The sequence below is a fragment of the Pinus tabuliformis genome, chromosome 7, assembly GCF_031772625.1.
Source record: "Pinus tabuliformis cultivar Carrire ecotype Pingquan chromosome 7, CPIR1, whole genome shotgun sequence".
Classification (NCBI taxonomy): domain Eukaryota; kingdom Viridiplantae; phylum Streptophyta; class Pinopsida; order Pinales; family Pinaceae; genus Pinus; species Pinus tabuliformis.
In genome coordinates, this window is record NC_142293.1 from 502,787,205 (window position 1) to 502,809,567 (window position 22,363).

Consider the following 22,363-nt stretch of genomic DNA (forward strand, 5'->3'; position numbering starts at 1 on the left):
CGGTTGCATTCCTTACCGATGTTCGGTAAGCCCACAAGGCTGAGTATAGGATTAGGTACCACCTTCTTTTGTGAACTCCGATCATCCTTTGCAACATGCGCTTCAGGACCTTGTTGATCGCTTCAACTTGTTCGTTGGCTTGCGGATAATACGGAGTAGAGCTGTCGTGAGACAAACCTAGTTTGGCAGCTAATTCGAGCATCATGTGATTGCGAAAATGCGATCCATGATCTGTGACTATAGCCTGTGGTACGCCGAATCTGGTGACTACATGATTGAAAAAGAAAAGGGCAACTGTTTCACCAGTATTATCTAATGTAGGCATCGCCTCGGCCCATTTGGTAAAATAGTCAACTGCGACTATGATGTACCCATGCCCCCCGGTCGAGGTGGGGTTACATGTCATGAAATCGATGCCCCATTTGGTGAACAACCCAACAGCAACTATTGGTTGTAGAGGCGTGGGTGGTCTTCTGGTTTTTCTATCAAAAATTTAACAAGCATGGCAACTTCTGACTGCGGTTATGCAATCTTTGAACATTGTTGGCCAGAAGTATCCTACTCGTAAGATTTTTTGTGCTGTAGCATATGCAGATTGATGCCCCCCACAGGCTCCTGAATGACACTCATTCAGGGCTTTTTCGGCCTCCTCATGGGTGAGGCACCTTGTCAGAACTGTATCGATACCGCAACGGTAAAGTGTATCACCGACGATCATGTAGTCTTTTGCTTGGTATCGAATACGTTTTTGTTTAGAGTGTGAGGTGTTAGGCCTAAATTTTGGGTTTGGAGATAAATTATTATATCTCCATACCACTCATTGCTTGTAGATATCAGAAACAAATTTTCATCCACGATTGATTCTTCGGATGTTTCATCGTTGGATGACGATGGGAGATCGCATAATAATTCTGCAAAAACTAGAGCTTTCGTTGATTTGGATTTTACAAATTCCAGATCAAACTCTTGAAGGATCGCTATCCATTTTGAATATTTTCCCCCCAGCAACTGTCGCGACAACATATAAGTCATGGGGTTGCAATCGGATAGAATGGTAGTTTTCCAAAAGAGGACATAGTGTCGAAATCATTGTATCGCTTGAACAGCTGCAAGCGCTAGTTTTTCAACATAAGAATATTTGCTTTCTGTATCATTTAAGTTCTTACTTAAATAATATATAGGATGTTCAATTCCATCGACTTCTTGAACTAAAACCATTGCAATGGTTGTATCTGCTGCAGCCAGATACAGGTTAAAATCTCTTTGATAATCGGGGGCGTACATTAAAGATGCTTTCATTAGGGAATCTTTTAAAGCATCAAAGGAAGCTTGCGCGACCTGATCCCAGACAAAGGGTACCTCCTTTTTCAAAAGACGTGTATAACCTTTAGCAAGTTTGGCATAATTTGGAATGAACCTCCTCAGAAAGTTTGCTTTCCCTTGGAGTTTCTGAATTAGAAGCAAATTTGAAGGTGGAGGCAAATTTATGATTGCCTGGACCTTACATGGGTCGAGACGAATTCCATCCTTGGAGACTACAAAGCCAAGTAAACGACCAGAACTGACGCAAAATACACATTTGTGTGGATTGAGTCGTATCTTGTAGTGTCGACAACGTAGAAATATCGCTCTTAAATGCTGCGGATGATCAGTCCGCTTTCGCGAATGAGCCAGAAGATCGTCGAGGTATGGTTGAACGATGTTTTTGATGTCATGGAAGGCATAATTCATTGCCCTTTGAAACGTCGCCCCTGTGTTCTTTAAACCAAAGGGTAATTTCCGATACGCGAATGTGCCCCACGGACAAATGAATGCAGTCTTTGACTGGTCCTGCGGGCAGATATTTATTTGATTATACCCGGAAAATCCATCCATGAATGAAAAGATTTCGCATCCGGCGCATTCATCAATTATCTGGTCGATGAAGGGTGTAGGGTAGTTGTCTTTTGGACAAGCTTGATTTACATCCCTGTAATCGACACACACTCTAATTGTCCCTTGTTTTTTCATAACAGGGACAATATTTGATACCCAATCGGTTAGAGGAACCAGGTAGATGAAACCAGCATGGAGAAGTTTTTCAACTTCTGCCTTAATGGCAGCGGCTTTCTTGGGGTGCACCTGCCTTAGCCGTTGTCGTACTGGTTTAACATCTGGATACATCTTAATTTCGTGTTCAATGATACTCGAGTCGATGCCTGGCATTTCACTGTATGACCAAGCAAAGACATCTCTGAATTCGCGAAAAAGAGCGTTATATATTTCCAGTTCTGAAGGAGAACAACATTTGCCAACATAAATATTCTCTACAACATCTGTTTTAGTCGAGATATTTATGGCTATAGTCTCTTCAATGTTGGATAAGTTTCGCTCGGAATCCACCGTATTTACAGTATTTGAAAGAAAATCAAATACTAAGGGATGATAAAGGTCATGTTGAGTCTCTTCTTCGCAATCCGAAAGAAGGGAACGATGGTGGGAATCATTCCATGGTGCTCCTTCAACTACCATAGCTTGGAGAATTCCTTCGCCCGTGACATGCACTTGCAACCAAGGATTTGAAGGAGTACCATATTCTCTAAACCTATCTATCCAAATGCTTGATGAGCGTTGATTTGGGTTTGCTTCCCATGCTAGAAACATTGATTGCTATAATATTTCTATTGGGCTTGGGGGCAAAACCATTGCATGATCCATATCGATATCTTTTTCTGAGATCTTTGTAGAAGATATCATATTGCAGGTTCCTATCGACGCTACTTCTGCTAGATTGATTGGAGGTGGAAGAGCGAAAGTTCCCATTAGTATAGGATCTTTTAGTAGGCCTACTCTGATATTATGAAGCGAATGGGGGCTTCCATGGATCATGGGAATGCTTCCTGTAACTTGAGAACCATTGGGGAGGAAGTTTTGTTGATCGACGATTGTAATCCCTCCTTGAAAGGGAAATGCAATCTTCCTAAAATAGGTCGACACAACAGCTGCCATGGCATATATCCATGGTCTTCCTAGTAGGATGTTGTAATCAAGGTTCCCATCAATGACTTCAACATCTATTTCTACTGTTTTTCCCCCTAGTTCAACTTTCAAGTTATTTAGGATACCATATGGGGTATATGTCCTTCCATCGAATGCTTTTAACGTCATCGCAGATCACGACAAGGTTGGAGATCCTAAAGTTTTCCAGCAACTCATCGACATAATACATGTAGATGCCCCCTCATCAATAATTGTTCGATGAACAGTTTTGTTGAGGGCTTTCACTTGAACAAGGAAAGCTAGTTGAGCCGGTAACTGAGGATCGTATCCTTTGTGGTCGAAGGATACAAGATTGGAATCCTTAGGATCGATCCCACCAATGGCTGATAACAAAGCCTGCCTTTGGGATGGGCAATTTTGTAGTACTTCAAGAGTCGACATAGCGGATGGCGATTGGGCCAAATCTTCCACTATGTTATAATGCTGCGCCGCTCTAGCGCGGGGATTAAATGTCGACTTGTGTACTACTCCCTTCGGCGGTTTTATTGTTAATTCAGGAATGATAGGTGGTACCACTTCTGTCGAAGTTGTTGTCGAACTACTTGGTTTATCTTTATCCTTGTCGTTCGACAGCTGCGGATTCCCGTAATCTTTGTTCCTTGTCGAAATCAAAGCATCATTCTGCTGTTTCGAAATCGACAACATTAGCACTTGAGACGGGGAAGCATTTCCACTCTCAACCAGATTTGCTCCTGGATTTGGAAACGGATCTGTTAACACAGCTGAGGTTTTTGAACTTTTAAAGAATTTCTTAAGCTCAGCTTTGTATGGACAATCTCTTGTCCAATGATCCTCATCGCATATATGACACCCCGCAGGGGGTTTCCTATTTCCAGGAGGGTTTGAAGAAGATTTTTCAGGTGATGATTCATCCTGTTTCTTCTTCTTCCCTTTGCCTTTCTTCTTGCTTCCTGGTTGTTTGGTTTCTTTGCCCTTATCTGTCGACACGGCATTTACTTCCGAAGCAAGAAGTTCGTCTTTTGCATTTTGATCTGAAATCTTACGGGCCTTCTTAGATGTAGCCTTTGTCGATTTCGTGTCTGTTGTGCCAATCACGCCATCGCCGGTGTGAGAGTCATTGTTCGATTTAGGAGGAGGAGGAATTGAGAATTCCGGTCTAGGGGCGTCAGGTATTTTGTCGTAGAGCGTGCCGGACTGAGTATAGATCAAGTCCAGATATTGCGCATGAGCGATAACTTGCTCTTCCGTTACGACTCCCCCCTTTGCCACATCTTCTGTAATGGAAGGTAGTAATGACTTGATAAACCATTCAGCGAATAGCTGATCGGGAACGTACGTTTTTACCATCCTACGACGACGTCGCCACTCATGTATATGATCAGATATGTGAGTGGCCGTTGTCTGTTTGAAGTTGGTAAGGAGTTCTGTTCCCGTTTCATACCTTATCGGTAATTGAAAATGGGTTAAAAAGGTTGTGGCTAAGGTACTGAAGTTGTCGAACGAAGCTCTAGGCAATTCAATGTACCATTTTGCCGCTGGACCCGTTAACGTCCTCTGAAAGAGGCGAAGCCTTATCGAATCATCGTTTAGGGTGTTTGATGAACACCATAGATGAAATGTCATCACGTGATTCGATGGATCTTCACCCGGATTTCCATTAAATTTAGGAATATCTGATGGAAGTCTATGCGGAATTGCTGGCCACCAAGGGGTGTAAGCAATTGGAATTTGTTAAACGGTTTAAATCAGGTATCTCTAAAGTTGCCACAAATGGTAACTGCTGATTCAGATTAGGTGAAGCATACCCAGGGTAAGATGGGATTGCCTGAGCAGTTGGTATTTTCATGCCAGCATAATGCATTTGATGCTGGTATGATTGATAAGGTTGGTGGACATGACCATTGTAAAATGGTTGACTTTGACCGTTTTGAATGTACGGCTGTCCACTGTTCGCAAAGATTTGCTGCTCAGAACCTTGGTATACTTGTTGGAATTGTGGTTGTTGGTATTGCACCAGCCATGGTTGAGAAGCCATGTGTTGTTGCGCTATACTAATCGTTGGACCAAGGTGTGGGGTAATTGTACCCGTCTGGACCTGTGTCGCCCCACTAGTTGGCGATTGTGGTTGAGTCACAGGCTCAAGTGGCTGTTGCATTACAACCTGAGAAATCTGAGGTTGACATACAACAGGCAGCGTTTGAACTTGCGACACCGTCACAATAGCTGGTGTAGTCGGGATATTCGACATAGGTACACATTGTTGCATCGAATACACAACCCTTGGTTGTTGAGGTATTATAGGTACCCAACCACTTGAGGTAATTCTAGTATAACCTGAATATTGCTGTGAACTCCCGTATGGATATCCTCCCGGAGGGGATAATGAAAGGGTATACTGCCCCCCATACGGTGGTAATCCAGAACTCAAGGGGATTGTTTGCCCTTGGGGACCAGACTACCCAAATTGACCTCCAAATGGATCAATTTGTTGAGACTCAACACAAGAGTTTCCAGATATTATTCCGGATGAACAAATAGGAACAGACCAGACTGTCGAAATAGCCCCTGAGTGGGCTCCTTCTAGCGGTTGAGAGCTAGTTGGGACAGATGGTATGCCGGCGAACATTGTCGGAGTGACAGCAGGGAGTTCTGCTGTCGCTGTGTCAGACGACACAGTCCTAGATGTTGACGGTTGTTCAGACATTTGGAGTCTATCCAAAAGATTACCTAGCGATTCTACAGGAACTTCCACTGGTGGTAGACTAACTTCTGATGAAGAAGGATATAGAGTGATCCCAACTCCAAAGTGCGTTGGAGTACTTATTTGAGGATCTTCTACAATTTCTTCAATTGCAATCAGACCAGGTGGAAGGGGAAGACCGTCAGGTCCGTAAAATATTTCTGGTGCCTAAGAAGGGGTGGAAACGACAATGACAGATGTTTGAAGAGCAAGACTCTCCGAACCAGTTGTAGATGGAACTGGTTCGGTAACACAAGTGTTTACTCTCAGACTAGGATCAGTATCACTATCCCTCTGTGGCTGTTGAACTTCTTCTGTAGAGGCAGGGTTTCCAGAAATGTTTGGAGTAACCGGAGTCTCGGATGTTGTTGGAACACTTGTTCTAACTTTAATAGGAGATTTCTAACCGGTTAAACGAGTTCGCTTTGTCCGTATTGGTTTCGATTCCGGAGACAAAGACGGTTGACTCGTAAGGCTCCGCGAACGACGGGGTTTCAATTGACTTTCTTCCACGATTGCGGATTACTCGATCAACTAAAATAAAAAGGGGAATTATGTTTCCGAATTAAATGAATTTTAGACGCTTTTGACACAACTTGTTTTTTCAGTTTTAAAGAGTTGAGAAAAAACAAAAGATGACTCTAGTCTCCTTCGATTTTTAATGAGCCTGAAGTGACAAGTGCTCAGATGGACCTTTTCCGTTAAGGAGTCTGAAAAGGAACGAAAGGGACTGCTCTGGAGATCTAGGTAGACGGAGTACCAAACCAATCGCAAAACTGTAGAATACTTATTATGGTACGGCAGTCAATCTTCCCAAATGTTGTGTTTGGTGCATTGCGATCAATAGGGCAGCCGACACAGCTTCCTATGGATAAAAGGTTTTAAGCCTATAGGGGTCTCCCAATATATACTCGACGGTACGTGGGAGCACAAGTCCGTACTGGCACTTATCGTCTCAAAGTGGAGGAATCACCCAACCATCAATGAGGACAACAGTTACCAGGCTTTACGACGCCGGAATACGTCTCTAGCCTAGACCTCTAAATGTTGTGCGTTAAGTTCCAAAGCATTGTTAGATTCACTCAGTTTATTTTAAGTTGATCTTTCTTAGAACTTTGCCTTTTGGGATCACCACGAGATGTAGATGTAATTCCTAAAATGCAATCTAAAGATGATAAGCAAGCTTTTATCTCTTTTCAGCAATGAAAATCCTAGCTACAAGGGGAAAAGAAAGACACAATATTTTCTCAAAGAGCAAAGAGCACACTGTAAATGCACTTTTCCTAAATCAAGCCAAACAGACTATCAATATGCAAATGCACATATGCATGTATTTGTTTTCACTTTCTTAATATTGATTCCTAAAAAGAAAGTTGATGTACAAATCTGAATTTGCTTTCAAGCGACAAACACAAACAAGCTTCTTTTCGAAATCAAAAGGTAGAGAAGATTACGACACTTTATGATTTTGAAATAAACACTCGTTTCGACACTAGAAAGTGACAAATTCAAACCAAAGGCAAAAGTAAAAGAATAATCGACTGTCAACAGCAAATAAACTTTCTCCTAAGATCAAAATCGACACTTGCGACAGATCTAAATCCAAGGACGACAGTATGACTATTCTACTCTTTCAATGGAAAACTGTAAATGATGTAACAAACACACAAAGAACATCTACAGTCTTTTTGTACAAAGGAGGCAGAATTAAGGCAAAGAAAAGGGGTTTTTAAATAGACACGCACTGATCACAGGCTGCAAAAATCAGAGACAAAACTGAAAAAAAGAAGCAAAGAACCTCAGTTGCACAGGGCTAGGCTGATCAGCGCACCTGTTACACAGAGAAACTGGATTGCAGCGCAGGTAGCCCTCTTGGGAACTGCGTTGAAATGCAGAATCTCTTCACAGAGCCTGCGCTAGGGCAGAAACGAGAATTCCTTCCGGGTTCTGGGTCACGGTTTGCAGTTTAATCTATGGTTTTTGGCTGAGTAAAAGCAATCAGTAATGCACAATCAGAGGGTGGATTTAAAGGAGGTCTAAGAGCTATCACAAAGGGTAATCAAATCATTTGTGAATTAGCTGTTCAAATCATAAAAAAATCCAGTGAATGGATTGAAGTAGCAGGTGTCTACTTTGCATTTGATAATGGCAAATGCAGTTCGATTGCTACTTCTGTGTTTATGTAACAAACAACAAGAGAAACACAAACAAACTAACTAGACACGATTCCCAGTGGAGTTTCCATTTTGTTAATGGGAAAAGTGTCTACTGAGAACGCCCCTATCCCACTAAGGTGTGACAGTACCTTAGAAACAAACAGAGAAAACGACTTTCGTATTCTTCTTTATGAACTATAAACGAAGAGACATAGGATGAACCAACCTGTGTCTTGCGCTAGTCCTTTGATCCAATCTCTCTCCTCTTTGATAGCTTCCAGCTACCTGCTCCCATACTTGCCCAGCTTCACCAAGTTCCTGCAAGATCACAGAAGAAGAAAACTACACAAAGACATGGATTTATATTCATAAATAGCTTAGGATCAGATTTAAGCTAAACATGCAAATATAACAAAACATCATTGATACACAAGCATGTAGGAGAAACTCAAATAGTTTTATTGATATAAGAAGAAGGTCCAGGAGGAGTTACAACCGATGATTCCTGATCCAGCATCAACCCCCCAGCAAAGGAATCCCCTCTTCACCTCCAACGAAGCATAAATCACCCAATACACTGATCTCTATCTCAAAACCAACAGCAATTCTCTGCAATGTACAAAATTCCAGCCTCTGGATCTCTGGGATGATGGATCCATATATAGATGTATGCAAAGAGGATGATTCAGCTTATGATTTGACTAGTGGCTTCTCTCTGTCAGTTCTTGCTTCCACTTGGAGACTGAGAGCCTCTTACTCATCCTTGGTCGAACTCAGTGAGGCAAGTGTCATTGGGGAAGATTTTGTAAGCTTCCATTGTCTGTCCACCTCGTGGAATGACACTGCCATTTGTCAATTCCTGCTCAGCGCACCCTGGTAGTGCATTTAGGTGCATTGCAATGCACCTAGCTAGTGTACTTGGGTGCTATGCAACGCAGCTAGCTAGTGGAGCAGTTGAAATGATCCTGATTTGACTGATTCTGAGCAGTTTCTGGTGGAGAACTTCTGGGAGAAGCTGTAATTGGTTGACCTTGTTCCTCTAGGGGTAGGAACAACACTTTTAGGGACTTATGATCCCTTGGTTTATGGACATTTCATGCTTAGAGCTGTAAGGCACAAAAATGTCTATAACAAGCCATCAATCCAAATAATTTTTTAGCAAATTGATTTTGTGAAGCTAGCTCAAGAAGAAGTTCAAAAAGCAAGGGCAGAGTTAGGGAATATGCCTGAGGAAGCCAGTAGGCTCATACAATTTTTGAATAACAAGAATAAGTACCAGCGTGAAGAGCTGGGCATTCAAGATAGAACAGGAACAATTTTGGAGGTCAAAAGGGTTTTTACTAAAAGGACTCTAATGCAAAATTTAGAAAGAAGGTGCCATGACATGCTGGAAGAAATTAATGCTTTCATGAAGAGATTTGATATTTTGCGAAGTAAAGGGTTGCCTATTCCTTTGGTTATGAATGATAAACTAATGAGTCATTTAGACTATGTGGAGAAATTGAATCAATATGCAAGCAACCAGGTCGATCCATCAAAAAGTGCATCAGCAGCAAAAGCATTGCCTACAGGGAAAGTTCTCTATGACAGTCTAGAAAAATTATTCTATGTCGAGCATGAGATAAAGCACTTGTTTCCAATTCAGCCAACCTTTTTCAGGTACACAGAAACTGATGATACCATAAGAAAGCTTCAACGAACCAGAATACCAAAAAAACAATGGTGGGAAGAAATGTTAGACATTTTGTAAAATTATCCTTGGGTAAATTTTGGTTATTTACTGTAGTAAGTAATGGTAAAAAGGATAAACAGAGGTAAAAAAGATTGAAGAGTATCAGAACAAGTAAAGAGTATCAGTGAAAACAGGGCAACCAGCACAAAGTTACCAAAGAAGACAGCAACAAGCCAAATCATAGGGCCTGCCTCCAACACATTCACAAGAATAGGAACAACACAACATCAGTTTACCTTTTCTCCTATCTACGAGACCATTTGTCTCTATTTTCTTGTAACTTATTCATAGTCATCCTAGAATATATCTCACTCTGTTATGAGATATTTTTTGTAAAATTTTTGTATAAATACTCCCTCAATTGGAGTATTGAGGGTGGATTCTTAGTTATTGCTGTAACACTGATTATTTTGGAATAAAGTGCAGTTGGACAAAATTTTGTATGGCTAGCTGGATGAAGAATTGATACAAAGGACTTTTCATAGGATTCTTGCGTCAGAGACCGGATCAATAAGTTTTCTATATCTTGTGTTTTAAAGTTTTCTTGTTTATTATATCATATGTGTTTCATATCTGAATGATAAACGAAAAAGAATAATTCAAAAAGTGCTTGAGTGCAATCTGTTTTCAATCGTTGTTATTCTTAATGTTTTCCTCTATAACTAGCATAATCATTGAATTCTTAATTGCTCCTGTTTCCTAGTTTATTCATTTTGATTATTTGGTAGAGAATTCTTAATTTCTCTTTATTGATAATCATTCAAGTTCCCCCTTTCAAATATGATGAATACTTCTTAATTTCCCTTCATCCCCTTTGAGCCCATTCCATCTTTTTAAGTCTTTATTTGTTCCCAGTTTTACTATCTTGCCATGTGAAATCATCCCTTATTTAGAAACCAAATCCGGTTAAGCCATCTTCTTTGACTCCATTAGCCCAATGGCCTAAAACTACTCAGTCCTACCCCTCTACTATTGAATTTCACCACCAAACACAATCAAAACTCTTAAACTTTCATAACTAGCCTAATATCTTTCAAAACAAAGCTAAAACTTAAAGAGAGAGCCCTCTCTAGGTACAGATTGGCTAGATTCTGTACCTAAAAGTTGGGTTATGGTTACCTTGGACCCCTTTCCTCTTCCCAACAACTTCAAGGAAAATCTGAGTGATAAGAGTAACATCGGATGTTGTAGCAGCAAATGTTGTAACATCGGATGTTGTAGCAGTAGATGGTGTAATATCAAACGTTGTAGCAGCAGATGCCATAACAATTGAAGCCATAACAGATGTTGTAACAACGAATGTTTTAATAGTAAGCCATTCCATATTTCTTGTCAAATCTTGTAAGTGGGCAGTCAAAGAGGTGTTTCTACCACCCAACACTACAACAGTACTTGGAGATCAAGAAAACAAATTGGGAGGCACACACAATGGTAATAATGGATTGAGAAGCAAATCTTGTAACATCGGATGTTGTAACAATAGATGTTGTAAGAACAAATGCCATAACAACATGTCAATTTTAGATATGTTGAAAATGGTGTAGCAGTTGATGTTGTAACACCCATTATTGTTGAAAATATTGAAACTAATGTAAAAGGTGATATGATAACAACTGCTACTATTGAAACTACTGAAATAGTGACCATTACAATGAATAGTGTAACAATTGAGGGGGTAGAAAGTCATTTCACTTTTCTTGTCAAAGCTTGAAAGTGGGCAGCTGAAAAGGTGTTCTACTGTTAGTGTAAATATTTCAGAAAGGTATACCAAAAATACTTCACTTAAGTCACTAGTGACAAGTGACCCTAACAATAAGATGTGGTTTTTTATGCTTCATATCTGCAATGAAAAAAGAAGAAAACCTTGCATCAAAAAGATCATATGCAATCTAAAACATATAACAACAAGAGATAACTTATGCAATAACCCAATAAAATAAGACTTTAAATGAATAATATTTTATTATAAAACACCCGGTGAATGAGATTTACAACAAGGATCTGCAAATCCCCATCCGTGGGATTGGTCCTTTGATGTCCTTGTGCTTCATCAATCTATTTCTCTCTCTCAATATGTAGAAAACCCAAAATAAGATATAACTCAAGTGGGAGTTCAAATGGCATGAGATGATAATGGTGATGATGATAGTGATCATGGTGAAGAATGAATGGAAAATCCTCTTATTTATAAAAAAGTATTTGTGCTAAATTCGAAATTGGAAAATAATTAAATATTATTTTCCAAATCAAGATATAACCATTATGAATACTTTATTATATTGTTTAGAGTGGGAAAATATATTTAAAATGGTCAAATGTCTTCATTGAGAAAATGGTTTAAGTAATTTGATGAAAATGGTTGAAGAAAAAGGAAACTTATATCAAGAAAGGAAATATCTAAATAATGTATTTAGATTTTCCTATTTGGCAACTCACAACAAATGAGGCAAGTTATAAATATGTATTTTTAATCTAGTTAAAAAGGCTATCAAGCCTTGTGATAATACAAGTGAAATTTAGAGTCTATTATATTATATTTTGTATTGTGTGTGATTCATTTATTTCTAAGTTGAGTTTTTGGAAGATCTAGCTGAGAGGTGAGGCTCTCTAAGCCTCACCTCGGATCAATTTCAAATCAAAATTGGTGCAAGTAATGTCCATAGGCCCACCAACATAACTCATCTTCATTTCTTTCCCATTTAGAGAGATCTTACTTATGCTAGATAACAAGAATTCTATCTATGTTCGTTCTAAAGTAAGCTTATTTCCTCTATTTCTTCAAGTGAAGGTAACTGCAGCTGTCCAAAGCTGAGATCTAGTATGGTGGTGGCATAGGTCTAAGTTGTGAATAGTTCTTGTCCTATGGATGTAGAAAGGAAAAGGCGTCGAAAGGGATGAGTGGTATAAGATGCTATTTATAATGCCAACCAACCATGAATGTTTTTTTTTTTTTTTTTGTAAATAATAAATCACAGAAAATAAATGCGCTAGATCTCACAAACGCAACATATTTTTACCTTAATTATCATATATTAAGATAAATAAACCAAGTATACAATGATAGAAATCTAGTATTATCTCACCTAAATTGGTGTCATCAATTATGTGTTTCCATTATGGTGTGCATGCATCCAACTAGTTGATGTTGGAATTGGTTCATGATGGCAACTAGCTCATGTTGGAATTGATGTTAACCATGTTGGAAACAATGATATTACTGAGAGGTGTGGTGAATCAATATTAAGGCTAATTTTAACTTTTTAAGCCTATTTACTTTTCATATTCAAGCTTGGCACCCATCCATATAATCAACATCAATATGTAATATGGCAACAACATTAACTCAACATACAAGCATACACACCATGAGCATCATACACATGAGACACAAGGTTTTACATGGAAACACTTTCGGGAAAAAACAACCAAAGCTTGTTGTTTCCATTGACGTACATAAAAGCACCTACTCTATTACATCAATATGTTTTGTGAGCACCCACTCACAGGAAGCACCAACTAACAGGATGAACTGAATCCCTATTTTTGTAGACACCTATCCAGCTTATCAGAAGCACCATGTGAGGCACCCATCTCGTAGAATTTTTGCAAGCACCAACTTGCAACACCTTGGATTTTTTCAAGCCAACTTTTAGGAGGCACCAACCCCCAAGACTTCTCAAGCACCCACTAGAGATGGAAGCGCCAACTTCCTGTATGCAGGCACCAACCCACACTCAAATAGGAACTATAGGTTCTCTGTAATTTGGTAGCCAATTTTCCTAATAAAATCTTTGTTTTATGCTCACACTGCTCACTTTGCAGCAGCCCACTGATATGCTCAACAATAGTCACCCATCACCTTCCATGCAGCTCTTTGTTTTCTGCTCTTAATTGACATGCACTCAACTCTCGACCTATTTCTTTCCACATCATAGGCTTAGCTCTTGGCCTTCTTTCTCTACACAGGAACCTTTAGGCTTTCTTACAGCACAAGAAATTTCGACCTTTTCTTACACATCATATGTGACTTCAGCCTTTCACATAGCGCACAAGAAACTTTTGGCATTACACACAACAACACAACTCTTGGGGTCTCTTACCTCTGCATATGCACTCTCAACCTTTCTCTGTATAACTCGATATCACTCAACCTTACACAACAATGCATACACTAAGAGATTTTATGATTATCTCTCTAACAACTATGCTACTTTCCCCCACATTTATCATCTGAGCTTCTGGGCTTTTTTCCTCTGCTGCTCTCCCGCTTGATGTTTCCACACTATCTTGTGTTCACACTACACGAGTGTACCTTGGCATGGCTCTTCCATTTCGTTGTTGCATCTGGCTTGGTCTCTACCACTCCATTAACCATAAGAATGGGCACTTGATAGTTTCTCCAAACGGAGAATGAATTCTCAGTCCACCTGCACACTCAAATGAGGCACAATCCTCTCTATGAACAAAAATCCTGTCACTGAAGCTCTCCATACTTATTCATGGTTTCGCACAGTCTTGGATGTACCTTGGAATGGACTCTTTGTGAACTTCGGCATGGCCTTCCTTGCCACTATTGCGTCTCCTGTCGATTTCTTGTCATAGTGCAAAAACAATGATCAACCTTGCAGTCCTTCATCGCCTGACTGCCTGGAGCTTCATGCTGAGAAATTAATTCTCAGATGACTTGAACACTACTTCATGAGTCCCATATTTTCATTTAACTCACTGAAGACATGCATCAGAGCACAAATATGGCTTGTCTCACCTCAAGGTAGACCTAACACTCTTTCCCAAAGATCATGGTCCTTGCTGCCTTAACCCATCGATCTCTAACAATCACCATTAATCCTGAGACCAACTCCTCTCTTTTCGCATTCAATCTTGTAGTTGCCAACCCATACGCCTTTAACTCTTTGTACTACCTTATCGGAGACATTTAACATTATTACTTCCATAATAATGCAATGTTCCTGCCAGGGCCATATTCCTTTGCTATCACTCTGAGCTTAGCTCTATGGATTTACATGACCAAGAGCCTACCCAATATCGGAAGCTCTCTCCATTGGAACTTTTCAATAACCAATTGTTATAAAGTTTTGGTATTCTAATCCTCTGATTCTTGACTTTTGATATGACCTCATCACTCCATGTGGCGACTCCTTAATGGTGACACATGTCACCTGGTTCTAGACCATTAGCTTACCTAATAAGGTTGAATATTCCTACCATGTGTCTTGTCGTACTGCCACATCATGCTGATGTCAACTACCAGTGTACCTTATCACAGCCAATCAAATGTTGCCATGTGTCCTTATCAGAGATAATCACATACTTCCATGTGTTCTGCTAGAGGAGAGAGAGGAAGACCCGTCAACCTTGGTTTTGCACCGAAATCCTTTTTTAATTCTCTTTTGGCATTCCTTGGTGCTTTTAAAGACTTATAGAAACTTATCTATATCGTAATATTTTAAAGGTTCCTAACTTTGCAAAGTTCTGATATGCAGATGTTCTGATATGCTGATCTTCAGGATTTCGATATTCTCCAACCTCTGATATAGCCTTCTCCGATGTATCAACCCTCCAATATTTTGATATCATATAAATGTCAACCTCTGACATTCCAATGCATTGATACATCGATCTCTGGGGTTCTGATCTCTTGATGCACCGATACACTGACCTCTGATCGTCGATGCATCAATATGTTGGCCTCCGATCAACGATGAGCCGATATACTAGCCTCTGATTGCCGATGCACCGATATGCTTACCTCCAATCATCGATGTGTCAATGTGATGATGTATCGATATTCTTATATTTGATATGTTGGACCTCAAATATTCGATCCTTCTTAGGACTTCAAGTCCATGATCATCCACAAGCCATAACTTTCGAACCAGGAATCCATTTGTTTTTCAATTTAATTGTCTTAAATTGTTACATGAATTATCAACCAGAGTTGGTAAGCTTGGGAAGTGCAAGTTCACTATATATGCTAGAAGTCCTTTTATTAAATTACATTGTAAATGTGCATGATTGAGTTATTGAGATTTACTTCTAAAGATGCAATTTATTCCTATCTTACTCGTCAAAGAAAATGGATTTTAACACATTAAATCTTCTTGCTCTTTTCTAATGAAATAAAAAATGCTATATGCTTTCTAAAATGAAACTTTAAAGCAAACTCATACTATCTTATTAAGAAAACTTTTAACTTATCTATTGAAACACAAATTCAATCTCTAAAGCATAATTTATCATCTAACATTCTAGCAATCCTTTGCATAAAAAAAACCAAAATGAAATTAACTTTTATTCAAAATGAAAAAACCACACATATATCATTATCAATCACTCATATTTGAAAAGGTTTTGAAAGGAAACTTTAACAAAATCAGTCATACTCTAAAATTGAATGCTTTGAAATGAAAAAACATAAAGAAATCACACATACTTCAAAATGAAATACTATAAAATGAAATTATAAAGAAATCTATTAACCCTGAAATGAAACGCTCTACAATCATAAAGAAATATATCAAAAGAAATTAAATTACCATTAACATCATTATACATTAACTTGAAAAAGGAACGATTAATGAAATATTGCCATCACTATCTAAATGAAATCAAGACTACAAACCTATTCTAAAACGTATGAATAACGGTAACAAATGAAAAAGATATGTGAATGAAAAACCTTCATGGTTTGTAGGGGCCAAATAGGCGTTCATAAAACTTCAATCGAACAGTTAGCTACACATTGAAACTTCAAAGTATTTTCTTCAATAATAGGGAAAAAACAGAGTTTCAAAACATCATTGTCGCATACATAAAAATCAACCTTCTGTTCATGTTTGTTGCATGAAATTTATAAAAGCCTGTGTCAATAATTGTTTGAGGCTTCTACGCATGCCTTATCTAACAAAATTCTAAACTAAGCTTTTAACAACTATTGAGATATTGTTGCTCATGATTTTCTATTTGATAAATCAAATCATGAAGCGTAGGATTTTCGAGCTCTTGCTCACATGTTCAGCAACCACATTGAATTTACCCTTTGACAATGAAATCAAACAATTATTTTGATGATCTAGTGTAGATGAATAGGAGGAAATTGTTAAGGGGGTCAATCTCCACCTATCCATATATTTCTCCTCTTAATTGGCACCTTTGATCCTAGTAAACCATGGAATTGGCTATAGAAACATAGATTAGTTGTAGAATCATCTGAATTTGGTAGCGAATACAAATATTAACTCAATAATAAGGAACATTACGAAATATGAAATATAAGGCGATTAAAAACCTTACCATGTCAAAAAAATTGTAGTTTGATTCCTACTGTGTTGATGATGATGGTCAAGGAAAGGAAAAATAAGTAAAGGAGAGTGTCAAAATGAAGCAATCATGAGGCTTAACATTCCCCCACTTGGAGGCCATTGCATGTCCTCATGAAAAAAATTCAAAACTGGAAATATTTTTCTATCACTGCTCTCTCTCATAAACTTGGGCCAAAACATCTAAGTTTGTCCTTTTTATCTTCTTTCTTGCAATTGTCATTCTGGGCTTCTTCATCAAAATCCTGCATTTTAGACTCATGACCTTATTTTCTAGTGATTCAATCTTTTTCTTTAACTTTTTGTTATTTTCATACCATAAGCCCATATGTTGATCTGAAATGGGGCACTAAAGGCTTCTTGTCAGCTTACAAGAACCTCTCCCACTCCAAAGCTTAAATATTACCAAGATCTATCTTATGCTTGATAATTTGCGGAATTAAAAGAACTTGAAATAGGTGTATGCTTTTGATTGTCCTTAACTGTTTATGGGCTCTGATTTCATTTGCTTATGCTGAAATAAAACTCAAATAACAGTAAATAAAAGCAACAAATAAAAATCATACACATAGCAACAAGATGCAGCAAGTAAACAAACCATAAGACAACAAGCTTAATATGGAGTTCACCCTGATGTCTTGGGCTACGTCTCCTTGAGCTCTAATCAACAAGATTATGCTCTTCGGGATTATGGTAATATTTCTTTTACAAGCTCCACACTCAAATCCATTGGTTTACAACTGAACCTATGGGTTTAGAATACCATCTTATCCCGCTGGTTGTCTATACTCTGCAAACAGTTCTAGGCTTCTCTGGACTTGACTCCTTCAGTAAGTGCTCTGAGTTTCTTGAGCTTTTGGCCTCTCTGACTCCCTTAGAATTCTGTATTATCTCTGGAATCCTTCTTTTGTCTTCAGCACACTTCAAACACCAATGACAACTTGATCATTTCGATGCCTTTACTGTTCTGCAACTTCATTACAGCATCATGGCTCTTAGAAGTTTACTTTGAGCTCTCTGGCTCTACAGCTCTGCCTCCAACCTCTAGTGGCTCTACCTCTGCTCTCGGCTCTGGCTCTTGGCTCTGGCTCTTGGCTCTCTGGCTCTGGCTTTGGCTCTAGCTCTAGCTCTCATGAGCTTCTAGGTTCTCTTGACCTCCAAGCGACCCTTTCTCAATTGTGCTCTCTATGTTACCTCTCATCCCCTACGAATCTCAACAACCTTCAATAGCCCTGTCAATTGAGCTCCCTGTGCGTATTTATCGTGCATTGGTTTTCACCTCTGCAAGCATGGAAGACCGATCGATTCATTAAAGAATCTGTTTTCCCATTGAAATGCACCGGCGGGTACAGGAAACTTAGTCATTTGGCATCCTCTTGCAGTCATCCCAAAAACAACAGCATAACGGAGATACACAAGAAAAACACATCATGATTCATTTAACTGGAACTCAAAATACATGCAATCGAATTAATAAACCTATCGGGTCTATCCTGTCATCGCAAATCACAATCGCACAAGCAGGGTTCTTAAAACACAAGAAATGGCCAAAAAACATCAATACACGGGAATACACTGAAAATTTGAAAATCCAAACTTTAAATAATATGCAACCTCATTTATAAAACCTTTCGGGTCCATCCCTTTATCACAATATCACAATCGCATTGCATAGGCCAAAAACCCAAATACACAAGAACACAAAGAAATCTTGTAAATCCAGATTTGAGATATTATGTAGCCGCATTTAAACCCTATCAGGTTCACACCCTAATCGCAAAGCGCAGTCGCGTTGTGTCAACAGCCCCGTTATATTTGTGTGATCCGATCACCGATCGCCGATTGCCGATATTGGCGCATCGCATATCGCAATCGACATATCGCATTTGTAATGGCCCTTTGTATCGGGGATCGCCGATCACCGATATAAGCGTATTGCGATCGGCCCCATCGCTATATCAGCATATCGCAACATCGTTGTCACAACAGCCCCGATGGTCTTCCCTTTGATTATGCTGATCGCCGATCGCCGACACGGATCATTGCATATCACAATCGGCTCTACCTAGGGTCTTGATATCACACTAAGGCCTACCTCTTATGCGATATGTTGGAGATCGCTATCGGGGGAGTCCTTCCACCTTTGGTCTAAGTCCTCCTTTTAACCCTTCTGATGCGATTTCTTCATTAAGCCTTTTATGCCATTTTTATAAGAATTTTCCTCATTTTCAAAGGACAATGGACAAACTTCTTTCTTCAATAACTTCTTCATCTGAATTCTATTTTAGCCCATTCAAATTGCATTAGATTCAGATTCAAAAGATCTATGCAATGGGACTATTTTCAGGAGCATCCTTTGACTTCCATTTTTGAGTTAAAAAGTCATCTAGGATCATTTTCTAATCACACCTTCCCACTAAAAATCTTTTGGTCTCTAAAAGTCTGATCTACTAATCTGAACGGTAGATGAGAGTAACATCACCCTCTTCTTTTAGCATCCATACACTTTCCTTGCATAATGCCTTTGAACCAAAGCCTTTGACCACTTTCCTTCCTAGATGTGTTGGTCCTCCTGGGAAGAACTATCTTCCTCCTTGACGTTATGCAAAACTCCTACTAAGAAGGTCACGGAAGGTAGTTTGAACTTCTCTGCCTTGATCATTGATCCAAGGTGGCTCAAACCAATGTGAAGTTACATCTACTTCACAAAATTTTCATTTGTACCTACTTGACATACTGTCAACAACAACTGTTAACCACAACAGGATTACAAACAACAACTAGATGGCCTAAACTCCTGCTTCAACAAAAGAAACAGATTTCACATGAACACCTCCATGTCTTTACATCTACATACAAATGATTGACTAGATAACAAGCCAACAAAACGATCCTTTAAAACAAATGACCCTTCAAGTCAAGCATGTAGAAAAAGATCTTTAGAATTCTTTTTCAAAGATGAAATACCTCATCATTATCTCCATCTTGGAGACCAAATCAACTTTTCTCAAGTCAATATTGCATGACATGCATGTTTAACAAAGTAATCAACCCTTCAAGTTAATCACACATACATGTTCAAATACAAGGAAATCATCAACATCCATGTGTTCATGCATATCAAGCTTATGCATGCATTTCATCTTTCAACTTTCGCTTAAGCACACTGTACATTCGAAGCTGAATTGAAATATAATGTTGTAGTAATCAAGTGAGTCTCCTACTCAACTTTTTCCATTCACCTTCTTGGTAAAACCCTGCAACTTACATTCCATTAACAAGGAAATGAAAATAGATGCAACTTGATATAATGCATTTTCAAAAAGACATGTAACCTTAATTGGATAAGAACTCTAACCATTTCTTACCAATCCATTTCAAAGGTCCTTCCTTCGTTTGCACATCAACATCAACATGTGAATCCTCCTGAAACACATCAATCATGGAAACTTCCTTTCCATTCCTACCATTTTCTCTTTCCACCTTCTTCAAGTTTCGTGGAAGCATTGTTGGATTCAGAGTCCAACACTTTTCAGCAATGTGTCCTTGCTTATGGCAGTAAGTGCAACACATGTGCATTCTCTTGACAGCATGATTTTCCTTGTCTAATGGAACTTTGGCTTCTTGCTTCCTTTCCTTCAAAATTTTCCTATATGTGGTCATTCTCTTCCAACATCTAGAAACATTATGGTTATCCAAACCACAAAAGGAACATGCAATTCTTTTCCCATACTTACATGGAAATTTACCATGCTGAACATAATCAAAAGGAATATTATTAGAACCAGATTTATACCTTTCTCTTTCACCTTTATTTCCTTCTTGAGGAGGTGAATTGAATGAAGAAGTAGCTCCCTTTGGAACACCATCAACCTCTCCAATGGTTTCAGAGTTTCCACAACTCTCTAGTTCAAGTGTATGCTGATATACACCTTCTTTCTGCAAAGTATGCTTCACGCTATTGCATTCCCCAAGAATAAAATCTTCACACTCTTGAGGTAGAAGACCTGCAATGGAACTCCTTCTTAGAACTGTTTCAATGGCCTTCATGGTAGCTTTGGAAGTTTCTACATAAGACTGTCCATAGCCAAGACCCAAATACTTAGGCCTTTCCTCAACCATTATTGTCTCAACAATACCTTGTGCATGTTTGCCCAAGCCTTTTCCTTCATAGCCCATCTTGGACATTAACTTGAAACCTATGCCTCTGGTATGTTTTTCAAAAGAACCAATATAAACATTCTTAGAGGAAATTGAAGACAAATAGGAATTGTTTACCTCTTCTTCAAGCTAATAATTGACCAAGGCTTCTTTGGCAACAAAGCGTTGTGTCTCTAACTCATGCATCTTTTTTAGGTTCATATTTGCAATATGAATTTGCCTCTCTATTTCCTACAATTTGTCAGAAAGAAACCACTTCTCTTTCTTCATGGAATTCAACTGCTCTCTAAGTCTGGTGCTCTTCCTTCCATCCTCATACATTTCTCTCACCATATCCATCATGGTGAACAAGTCTTGCTTCATGTCTTCATCAAAGAATCTTGTGAAGAAAGAAGAATTTGAGGACTCACTTGTAGAAGTTGTCATTATCAAAATGAAAAAAAGAACTTCAACAAGATTAACAAAGAGCTTATTCAAGCAACCTTTTGCAACAAATCTCTTGTGCTTCAAGGATTGCTTTGAGGTCCTTTGGGATAAGAAGAATGCCTTCAACCCTTCTTCATTCTTGTCCTCTCCTGGACTTAGCTATCAATAGCTTTCACTTATGTAAACTCAAACAGTAGTTAGTTTACAAACAATAAAACAACAAAATCCTTGCTATTGCTTGAACACCTTTCAAGTCAAACAATCATATAAATTGCTCTGTCAATCAAACATTCTAATCTGATATCACTTACATCATGATACCACTTTCTCTGGTATAACCTAAGCTTTGATATCACCTTCTTTGAAGGTGGGGTTAATCAACCTTAGGCTTTGATACCACCTGATTTGAAATGGAGCACTAAAGGTTTCTTGTCAACTTACAAGAACCTCTCCCACTCCAAAGCTTAAATATTCCCAAGATCTATCTTATGCTTAACAATTTGCAAAATTAAAAGAACTTGAAGTAGGTATATGCTTTTGATTGTCCTTAACTGTTTATGGGCTTTGAGTTCAATTTTTTATGTTAAAATAAAACTCAGATAACAGTAAATAAAAGAAGCAAATAAACATCATACACATAGCAACAAGATGCAGCAAGTAAACAAACCATAAGACAACAAGCTTAATATGGAGTTCACCCCGATATCTTGGGCTACGTCTCCTTGAGCTCTAATCAACTCGATTAGGCTCTTTGGGATTATGGTAATCTTTCTTTTACAAGCTCCACACTCAACTCCACTGGTTTAAA